The sequence below is a fragment of the Geospiza fortis genome, unplaced genomic scaffold (genome assembly GCF_000277835.1).
Source record: "Geospiza fortis unplaced genomic scaffold, GeoFor_1.0 scaffold26, whole genome shotgun sequence".
NCBI classification, from domain to species: domain Eukaryota; kingdom Metazoa; phylum Chordata; class Aves; order Passeriformes; family Thraupidae; genus Geospiza; species Geospiza fortis.
The window spans coordinates 1,091,385-1,101,113 of NW_005054425.1; positions in this window are offsets into that span (position 1 = coordinate 1,091,385).

Genomic DNA, 9,729 nt, shown 5'->3' on the forward strand with positions numbered 1-9,729 from the left:
TTCTGAAGTTTACTAATGACTGAATGACCAAGGCACACACCAAGACGCCCTGATGGCACATCAGCTGTTTCTCAAAGACAAGCTTTGGGAACTCCATTTATTCAAGAGCACTTTCAGAAGGTGACTTTTCAGCTATCAGGCAGATGGGGTCATCAGCCAGAATCAAACATTTAACAGCCGTAAGTGTTTAATTTTCAGCAAGGAGAAAGACATTGCAAGAGTTTCTGCTGGGTGATGGTAAATTGGCTTAACGAGAGGGAACACCAGATTGACTCCAGCTTCTGAGGTTTTTAAGCAGGTACCATAGAATATGTTGAGTTGCAAGGGATCACCAAGTCCATCAGGATCATCAAGTCCACCTCCTGGCCTTGTGCAAGACACCCCAACAATCCCATCCAGTGTCTGGGAGCATTGTTCAAACACTTCTTGAACCCAGACAGGCTCGGAGCTGTGCCCATTTCCTGGGGAGCCTGTTCAGTGCCCCAGCACCCTCTGGGGGAAGAACCTTTTCCTGACATCCAACCTAAACGTCTCCCAGCTCAGCTCCAGCCATTCCTGTGAGTCCTGTCGATATTATTCCAATACTGTCACTTGTCATGAGAGGGAAGAGATAAATACCTGTCCCTCTGCTGCCCCTCAGGAGGATGTTGAAGACCCCAGTGAGGTCTCCTCTAGGCTGAACAAACCAAGTGACCTCAGCTGCCCCTCATGAGGCTTCCCCTCCAGACCTTTCACCATTGTCATGGCCCTCCTTAGGATGCTCTCCAATGGTTTAATGTCTTTTTTATATTGTGGTGCTCAAAACTGCACCAAGGACTTGAGGTGAGGCTGCAGTAGTCCAGGTAGAGCTGAGAGGAAGGATGCCATACATAATATATCACATTAGATTATTATAAAACCACTCCTGGCTTTACAAACACACTACAGCACATCCCACTGCACACAAACTATGTCAGATGACACTGCTGCAGACCCACAGCCATTCACCATCTGGAGAAATGACAGCAGGTATAGCAGACAGTCCATCCTGACTGTCACTGAGTCATTTAAAGTCACAACAAGTTTATTTTGGAGCATCCAAACTACTCAAAGTTGATACAACAAATAAAGCTAATATTTATCTTTCTCTATTCCACAGTATGGCAAGCTCCTCAAGTCCTAAACAAGATACTTTCAACTCTTCTTTAGTAAGTGTATTATTTACTCAATAAAAATCTTGGACACATTTTGAAGCACAAGTTACCAAGCCAAATGCGATGTTCGCTTGCAGGCCCATGAAAAGACATTTCTGTGAGACAGAAATGCCTTTATGCACTTGGAAAGGCAGCAGCACCACGAGAGGGAGCTTTATTGTGCAGGATTCACTTGCCAAGCTGCTGAGCCACACGAGCAGCTTTGCTGGGGAAGAGACCAGCCCCCACCCCCAACTCTCCAGGCTCTCTTCCCGGGAATCAGTAAGACTTGCCCTCTCCATACAGCTCCTCAAAGGAACTGGTTTGGATTCTCCTGCTTTAAAAAATTAATTTTAAAAGTGTAAGAAGTTCAATTTGAAGTGTCTTCCAACAGCCATGCTGAGCATTAAAATTAAGTATATACAGAGAGCAAGAAGACATCAATTTCCTAAAAAAAATCAGGAGTTCTTACTCCACCAGGACTCCACATTTGAAATTACTCTATTGTGCTCTCTTGTCCATCCCTGACTGTTATAAGCCTACAAGGGACAAACAAAATCCTGTGCCTACCTTGGCCTGCAATTTTTATAAACTTGCCATCAAATCCAGAAAAAAATGAGACTGACTGACTGACTTCAAAATTCCAACCTCTTCTATAAACTTGAGGGACAAATCCAGCCATGCAGAAGGCACGCTCTAAGGATCACATTAATATTTCAAGCAGTAATGTGAACTACAAATGGTCAGCAGAATTATTTCTGTGATTTCCATATTCCAGCTCCCAACTGAGCTGTTCCAGGGATGTCAGGCTTCAGAGCACTGCATTTCAGCTGGCAAACCTGCACCTCACCCAAACTCACTAATTAAAATTTAACCACCCCCACCCCTATGAATTCAAGTGAACGAGAAATTACCAACCTCCCTGCTAAGCTGTTCTACAAGTTGGTTGGCTTCAGCTTTTCTTCCTCCCTTATCCTCATGTCCTTTATAACCAAATCCCTCATCTGCTGGCTGCCAAAGCAGCTATTCCTGAATCCTTCCCGGAAGAAATGTTTCAAGACATTTTTCAATAAACAAATACCTTTTTCCTTCTCTTTGCAGAGCCAGCTTTCCAGTCCTGCAAATAAAAGGGCTTTTTTCCTTGGGCTTTTTTCTGAAGTCTCTTATATTTTTTCAACATCTTTTGAAAACTGCAAGTAGCATTTTACTTGCAGTCTCTCCCATGTCAGACACAAAAAAAAAGACAGCTCTTTCATTATTTTGCTAGACAGCAGCTCATAGTAAGATCCAAAGGAATATCTTAGCAATTCTTGCCAGAGAAACACATTCATTCAGTAAACTGCAATTCCCCCCTTCCTGGGATGCCCACCCTGTGAGCCTGACCTACATTCTTTGTTCCCACATCTATGATCTCGCCTTGGCAAAGGTGTTCCATGATTGCTGCCTCTGAGAGGAAAGGAGCACACTCAGTGACTCAGGAGGTCCCTTTCAGCCTCCTGGTTTTATGCCTACATTAAAAACACACTTGGAGCTCAGATGGCAGAATCCACACAAACCCATTATCACCCGGCAGTGGGTCAGCCACAAAGCTCCTGTCTAACGGGAACTAATCCCTCTGTGACCCTGTTAAAGGCTGACATCAATTGGAAACTCCAATCATCAGCTAACCCAGTTTGTGATGAACAGTCCTTCCTTGGTCATTTTGAATGGTGCAGATTTTTTCACCAAACCCCCTGAATTCCTCTTTGCCAGTAAGGGACCCTGGGTGCACTAACCCACCTCATGTACAGAACCCTCCAAAAAGGAGCCTGGTAGATTATTTCTTATTTGAGACAAAATTGGGCTCTGCTATGTATTGCAGACTAGCAAGGGAGAACAGGCCCAACCACAGATCCTTCCAATCTGAGAACCACAGCAAATGAAAATGAGTGTACAGTGGGAATCACCCCTCTAGATCCCAGTGTTTCTGTGCCAGCTCCACAACTGGAGAGAAATAAAGGTTCAGGTAAGCTGGAGATGATTCTCAAGTGTCAGGGCAAGCTACTCCTTGGGACCCAAAGGCAAAGAGGACAGAAAATACACGCAGGGTTTGAGCCTCTAAACACAACAGGCAGCTGGGCTCACACACAGGAGATGTCAGGCTCCTCTCCATGGAGGCACCTGCAGGCAAGGAACAGATACACCACCAGTGTACCAGCAGCACTGCAGGTACAGCTGGGGATGGACGGGGTCCATCAGCAAATGCCAGACCCCTGATTCACTTCAGAGCACTGACCAAGACCCTGAAACAGAGCATCCATCAGACCAGACCCAGCTGTGGGTATGTGAGGGCACCAGACCCCAAGAGCTGCTGCCACCTCCCCTCACATGGACACACTTTTGCTCTGATCCCCAGTACACTCCCAGAGTGTGCGACCGGCAGGGACAGTGCACTCTGTTCCTTGGGCTGTCCCATCACAGCCCTTGTAATGAGTCCAAACCCTCTTCACAGCTCTAACTGGCAGCTTTCAAACCTCAATTTCACTGCCAGTGTAATTCAGATTAGGAAAAGACCTGAATTTCACAGCCACCACAGCTATGGACAACTCCACCAGCCTCAGCCACGAGCAGCTGCAGAGCCTCAGCTGCCCAGGGATTCCCTGCAGCTCCCATCATCCACTGCCCTGGCTCTCCAAAACATCCTCCCTTTCCAGCTGCTCAAATTCACCACCCGAGTAAAGCACCTGCTCCAGGAATACCTTTCACTCAGGCACTCCTAAGGGCAGCAGGCTGGAAGATCTCACAAGTTCTTCTTGACTTCTAAAAACACAGCCTGGTCTCTGGACATGGACACAGCATTCTCCCCCAGCATATCTCAGACACAACCCAATCTCCTGGGATTGAGAGGAAGCACATCCTGATGGATACATGGCATGGTTTGCTTCCATCCATTGACAGCTTTTGTTTCATTTCTGGGCAAGGGAGCCATGTTTAGTTTTAAACTCCATTTTCAGCTATTAGCTATCTTAAATTAGATAGAATTTCTGTCATTTTTTGTTTATGTTATTCTTGCCCCACATGGAAAGTTCTGGACTAAATAGTTTCATCTTAAATTTTCAATGAGCTGAAGAGTGTGTGTTGAAAATCCCTCACTGAAAGAAACTGAGGCAAGGAAAGGAAATTCTCATTGTTTTTTAAGCCTACCCCAATGTTTCAGTGTTTCTGAAGAGCAGAAACCACTCATGGTGACCACAGCAGCCTTGTGCATGGCCACTGCCATTAGTAAAATAAATAATAAACTAAAAATAATTATTCTTTGGCATATTTTCTTGCTAATTAGAGATCAGTAAATAACCTACTCTGAATGTACCTGATTCCACAACACAACCCCTGTGATGAATATGACAAGTTCCTCATTTAAAGCCAACATTTCATAATGACCTTTGCTGTGATGAATAAAGCCAACATTTCATAATGACCTTTGTTAGCGAATCTGTTTTTCTTCACATGAACTGACAGCAGGGAAACAGGAACCTCAGCACTAAAATATCTTTTCCCCTCCCAAAACCTCATTCATTCTTGATCCCAAAATTCCCAAAAGTGGCAGATCCACCACTTTCCACTTTCCCCTTCCAGCTGATCCTCTCTCAGTCAGAAATGCCCTGTTTCCTTACTCACCTGAGCCTGGCCCCTGCTCAGCACGACCAGGGGCTCAGGCTCAGCTCGCCAGGACTGACAGATGTGGCAGCACCTCTGGTTTCTCCCACTGAAGCTCACTTACATGTTGTAATTGAGTTATCTCTGTGTTTTCTTTTTGATAAAATCAACTGACTGAGCCTCTGTGTATTATCAAATCTGAAGGATCATCACCATCAACTCCCTGTTTCAGACAAAGTATCACAATTCTCTGCATTAATTCCTGTTTTAGTGGTGGTTTGTTTTATGGCTCCAGGACTAGATTGCCAGAACTCTCAGGCAAGCTGCTCCAAAACTGAACTGGTTTTTTGTTTTATGTTTTCTTTTTCTCCATAAAAATGAAAATAAATCAAGCAACCAGCTGAATGAGAAGCCTAAACAGACCTTAAGAGGTCTAAACAGCATTTAAATCAATGTTGCTCCTCAAAACATGTCCTAGGAGGAGGAGGTCCATTTCTCCCAAGCCTTTAAGTTTCACCACTCAGGCTCTGCTAAGGTTGAATACTTCAAAATCCATTATTTCACGTGCCAAACTTTTCTGATGCTTCTATGTGTCCTCTCCAGTTGTCAAATCTTTTTAAAGTCCTCCAATGAGTGTGAGATCCTGAATGCAAAATTTTCTACTCTTGTGCTGCCACGGAGGTAAAATCCCCCCATTTCTCACTGAGGAACTGCAGAGCTGCATGCACTGGCTTATCCAGAGCTCCCATTCCACCATTACACTGCTCTCCACAGGGATCCACAGTTATTTTTCTATACTCCTTCCTCCTCTAAGATGCTCTATGCTCCTTTGTTCCAAAGGTAAACCTCCTCATTGAATCCTACTTCAGTGATTACTGTTTCATAATATCCACTGTTTATTGGGCAACTGGGATCCCTCTAAAGCAATGAGCCACCATCATAACTCCATTCAGAATCACAGCTTTTGCTCTTCTAGACTTGTAAGGAAAATTACATACCTGTGGCTTGAGGTTATGAGACACCATTAGAAAGGGATCCTTCATTATAAACAATCATTAGCAGTTGAAATAATTTGTGATTTGGTGTATTAATTTTGCACAATAGTAATTTCTCTAATTAGAATACTGATCACAATTTCTAGATCTCAGAAAACAATAACACACAAATACATGGAATCATGGAAAAAAATAAAACTAATTTGACAACAATAGACAACAATAACACACAAATACATGGAATTATGGGAAAAAAAAAACCCAAACTAATTTGACCACATCAGTGTCCATACAATTGTGTTCCACACTATCATCCTCCAAGTTCCTATCCAGGACTATTCCAAACAACTAATTTGACCACATGAGTGTCCATACAATTGTATTCCACACTATCACCCTCCAAGTTCCTATCCAGGACTATTCCAGACATTCTTCCACTCTGGAGCTAGAGGGGGTCAACTCTTGCACCCACAAAGAACTTAAACCACTAAGGAAATTAATTTTCCCCATTCTCAAGTTCACCAGTATTCCAGGATTTACTGAAAACTGACAGTCAATAATTTCAATAACTCCAGCGTCAATTCCTTCAAATTTCCAGCTCTGCTAATACAGACTTTCTAATCTTTAAGTGCTTGGTTTAAGTTACTTGGAAGCCTTAACAGTACTTCTCCATATTCACATTATTTAAAGCAATGAAATTTAGCCTGGATGTTCTCAATTTTCATGCTTGGCTTTGGGAAAGTGAGGATGTTTCTAGTACATTGTACAATACTGTGTATTTTGAAAAGCATTTATATGTTAAGTAAGGCTTAAGTAATCATTATTTATTATTTCTTCATAGCAGCAAAGCAACGACGCAATGAAGTGAAGGAAGAGTCCATCTTCAAGAAAGGCTTGGAACATTTGATACCACTCCTGCTCCACAAGTTACCATTAACTCTTGAAGCTAAGCTTCACTTTTGTGAGACTGTTTGCTTCCATTAATTACTATTAACTACCTACCTTGATGAACAATTCCATTCTCAAGCAGTTCTTCATTTGATCCCCTATATGCCCCCACTGATTTGCAGAGCTACCACAAGCTTCTAGAATATAAGTCCACCACTTGACATGCCAAGTTTTGGAGTAAACTTAGTTTATTCCAAACTATCAGATAATGTTTAAATGGTGAAATGCTAATGAAAGATGGTTTTGGTTCATAGAAGAAAATTCTAACAACAAAATGGCACATGATGGACTGCAAGCAAGTTGTAGCCCACCCACTTTCCTGCATCCAGCTGCCCCTTCCCCCGCAGATCCGCAACAGACTCAAATTTAAATCTCTACTTTATACAGCTCATTAACTACCAGGAACAACCCCCATCCAAGCACTCTGCTGCCAATGGAGCTCTCTACTCACACCCCACACTGCTGACAAAAAGCCACAGAGAGCAGTGCCAGTGAGCTGGTTATTGCTGCACCCTCCACCACTCACTGCAGCACCTCAGAACCCCAAATGAGAGCAAAACTCAGTCACTGGGGATGGCTGGAACAAACTGAACTGGAATGAAGGGGAAGAAAACTTCTTTTGAGCACTCAACTGGATACTGCCATGCAGAAATCACACCTCCTGTTATATTCCTGGATGTTCTTCCATCTTGTGAACATGCAGTGACCACCCAGAATCCTCTGTCTTCCACCCAAATGTCTTCTGCACATCAGCTACCTCGATAGCTCCTCACTAAACGGGTCACTGTCCTCCAAAGCTGCTACACAAAAGTCACTGCAGCTGTGGTTTTCTCTGGGCCCACCTGCTTCCCAGCTAATGCCAGCAGAAAGGGACCAGAGAAAGCCCTGCTGCTGGTCCTTCAAAGCCCAGGCAGCTCTCCTGTGCATGCTCAGGTGCTGGAGCATCAAAGCCAGCTCTGGAGCAAGGACTTGTGCATAAATAAGTGGGGAAGCTATAGCTGGGCACCACCAGCCTCACACAACATTACTCCATACTGCTACTCATATACAGAAACACAAACGCATCTGCTATAACTGTACAGCAGAGTTTAAGCTAAAATAATGCCAGCCCAACCATCAAATTTTCAATTCCTCTCTCGGCACAGATCCTGACAGTTCATGGTGCTGCCTACCTGCTTCCCGGCACGTAACCAGACTGCGCACGCCGGCAAGAGATTCCCTGGGATGCAGGAAGATTCCAAAGCCCAGCCATCACCAAACAAGGCATCCAGCTGGAACACACACGCTGCTGTGCAGAGGGCAGTGCAGCCTGTAGCTCACGGTACTACAGACCCCTCGATTACACCAAAAAGAACAATAACTGAATATTCACTGCGGCTCCTGATCGCAGGGGGAAGGCCAGGAACTACGTCAACTTAAAGGGTTTTCTGGTCGCTTTGGAAGAGCTCCCTCTATGCTCCAGGCCGCTGAACCAACCACACACTTCACAAGTCACCCCAGGCATTATCCAGGGAAGATACAGCAATGGGAGCTCAGCTCTCCCAAAGCCAGGCTCCACAGAACCACCCGTGCTCAGCCCTCAGCAGCTCCAACTATTTTCATCCTGCTTCTAAATACGCTCAAAGAGCTGATCACACGGCCAGGCAGGCACAGCACCTGGTGTAATATCTGCTGCAATACCTGCCCCTTCGGGAAGAGGAGAACGGCTGAAAATGCAGTTGCAATGAGTAATTCAGTCCTTTAGAGGGCTATTGATTTATGATCTCCAACAGATAACCTCCTACAAGCAGCTTTCTGATAAGGTTTTGGCTTTTTACACAAGCAGCCAAGAAAGATGGGATTTTTCAGATGAGATGTTTCTAAAACAAAAAGACACCCCCCTCAAAAACATCCAAACAAACAAAAAAATAACCCCCTGAAGAAACCCAACCAAACAAAAAAAGCAGTTCTGGTCACAGTTGTTGAAACATTGTTGGCAACTTGGCAACTTAAAACCCCACAACATCTACTAAAAAGTACTACAGAACTTCAGTGGTGACTCTGTAACAAAAACCATCTTACCCCTTTAACTCTGAGCATCTGGCTGCCCTGCACGAAAAGAAGCCCTGGCACATTCTACCAGGACACAAATTCAAGAGCGGTCTTCACACAGCAGTCAGGGATTATTCCTCCAGAGAGCTGGAACACCTTCCTTCCTCTCCAGCAAGATTCACATTATTCACTCTGCTACAAACATTTTTGCCACCTCCGACACTAACTCAGCAAGTTACTCCTATTTTAATTCAGAAGGAAAAGAATGGACACAACAGGAGTCCCAGCAACAACCAAAACACAAAAGCGAGGAGTGTGTGTTTCTGAGCATTATTTCTTTGAAGTCAAAGTCTCACTCGCAAAACTTCAGCCTACAAACTGTTCAGTCAGCTTCTCCCCTTGCTGGAGGAGATGTAAGCTCAGCGCCTGTTTAACATTCTAGTTGTTGCCGTCATGTTAACTGCCTTACCTGGCTGCACCACCCCAAGACTCACACCACGCTCCACTTAGGGGAAGAGCAATTCACTCAAAATAAAGATGATTCACACATTGTTTAATTAGATTTTTACTTCCAGAGGCCCCTTCTCCTCACCAGTGCGGGTGTCCATACCTTTAAACAAACTAACAATTCTGACTCCACAAAACTGTGGTTCTAGGATCGTCACAGCATTTCTCAGTAAATTGAGTCGACAAACAAGGGGAAATCAGAATTCATACCCTAATTTAGAGCTTACTACACCATCGGTTGAGATGACGATGATGAAGATGAAGGCTTACTACTTCTTCCCACTGTGGATTGCATTCTAAAATGGTGGCCATGTCTGTCGAGGCTTCAGCTCGCACAGCCACCAGCCAAACTCACGGCTGCGGAGTTTGGTCTTGTCCAACTTGAGGAACAGTTCCCTGCGCTAGAAGTGCGCCGAGGCCGGGGAGGCCGCGGCGGGGCC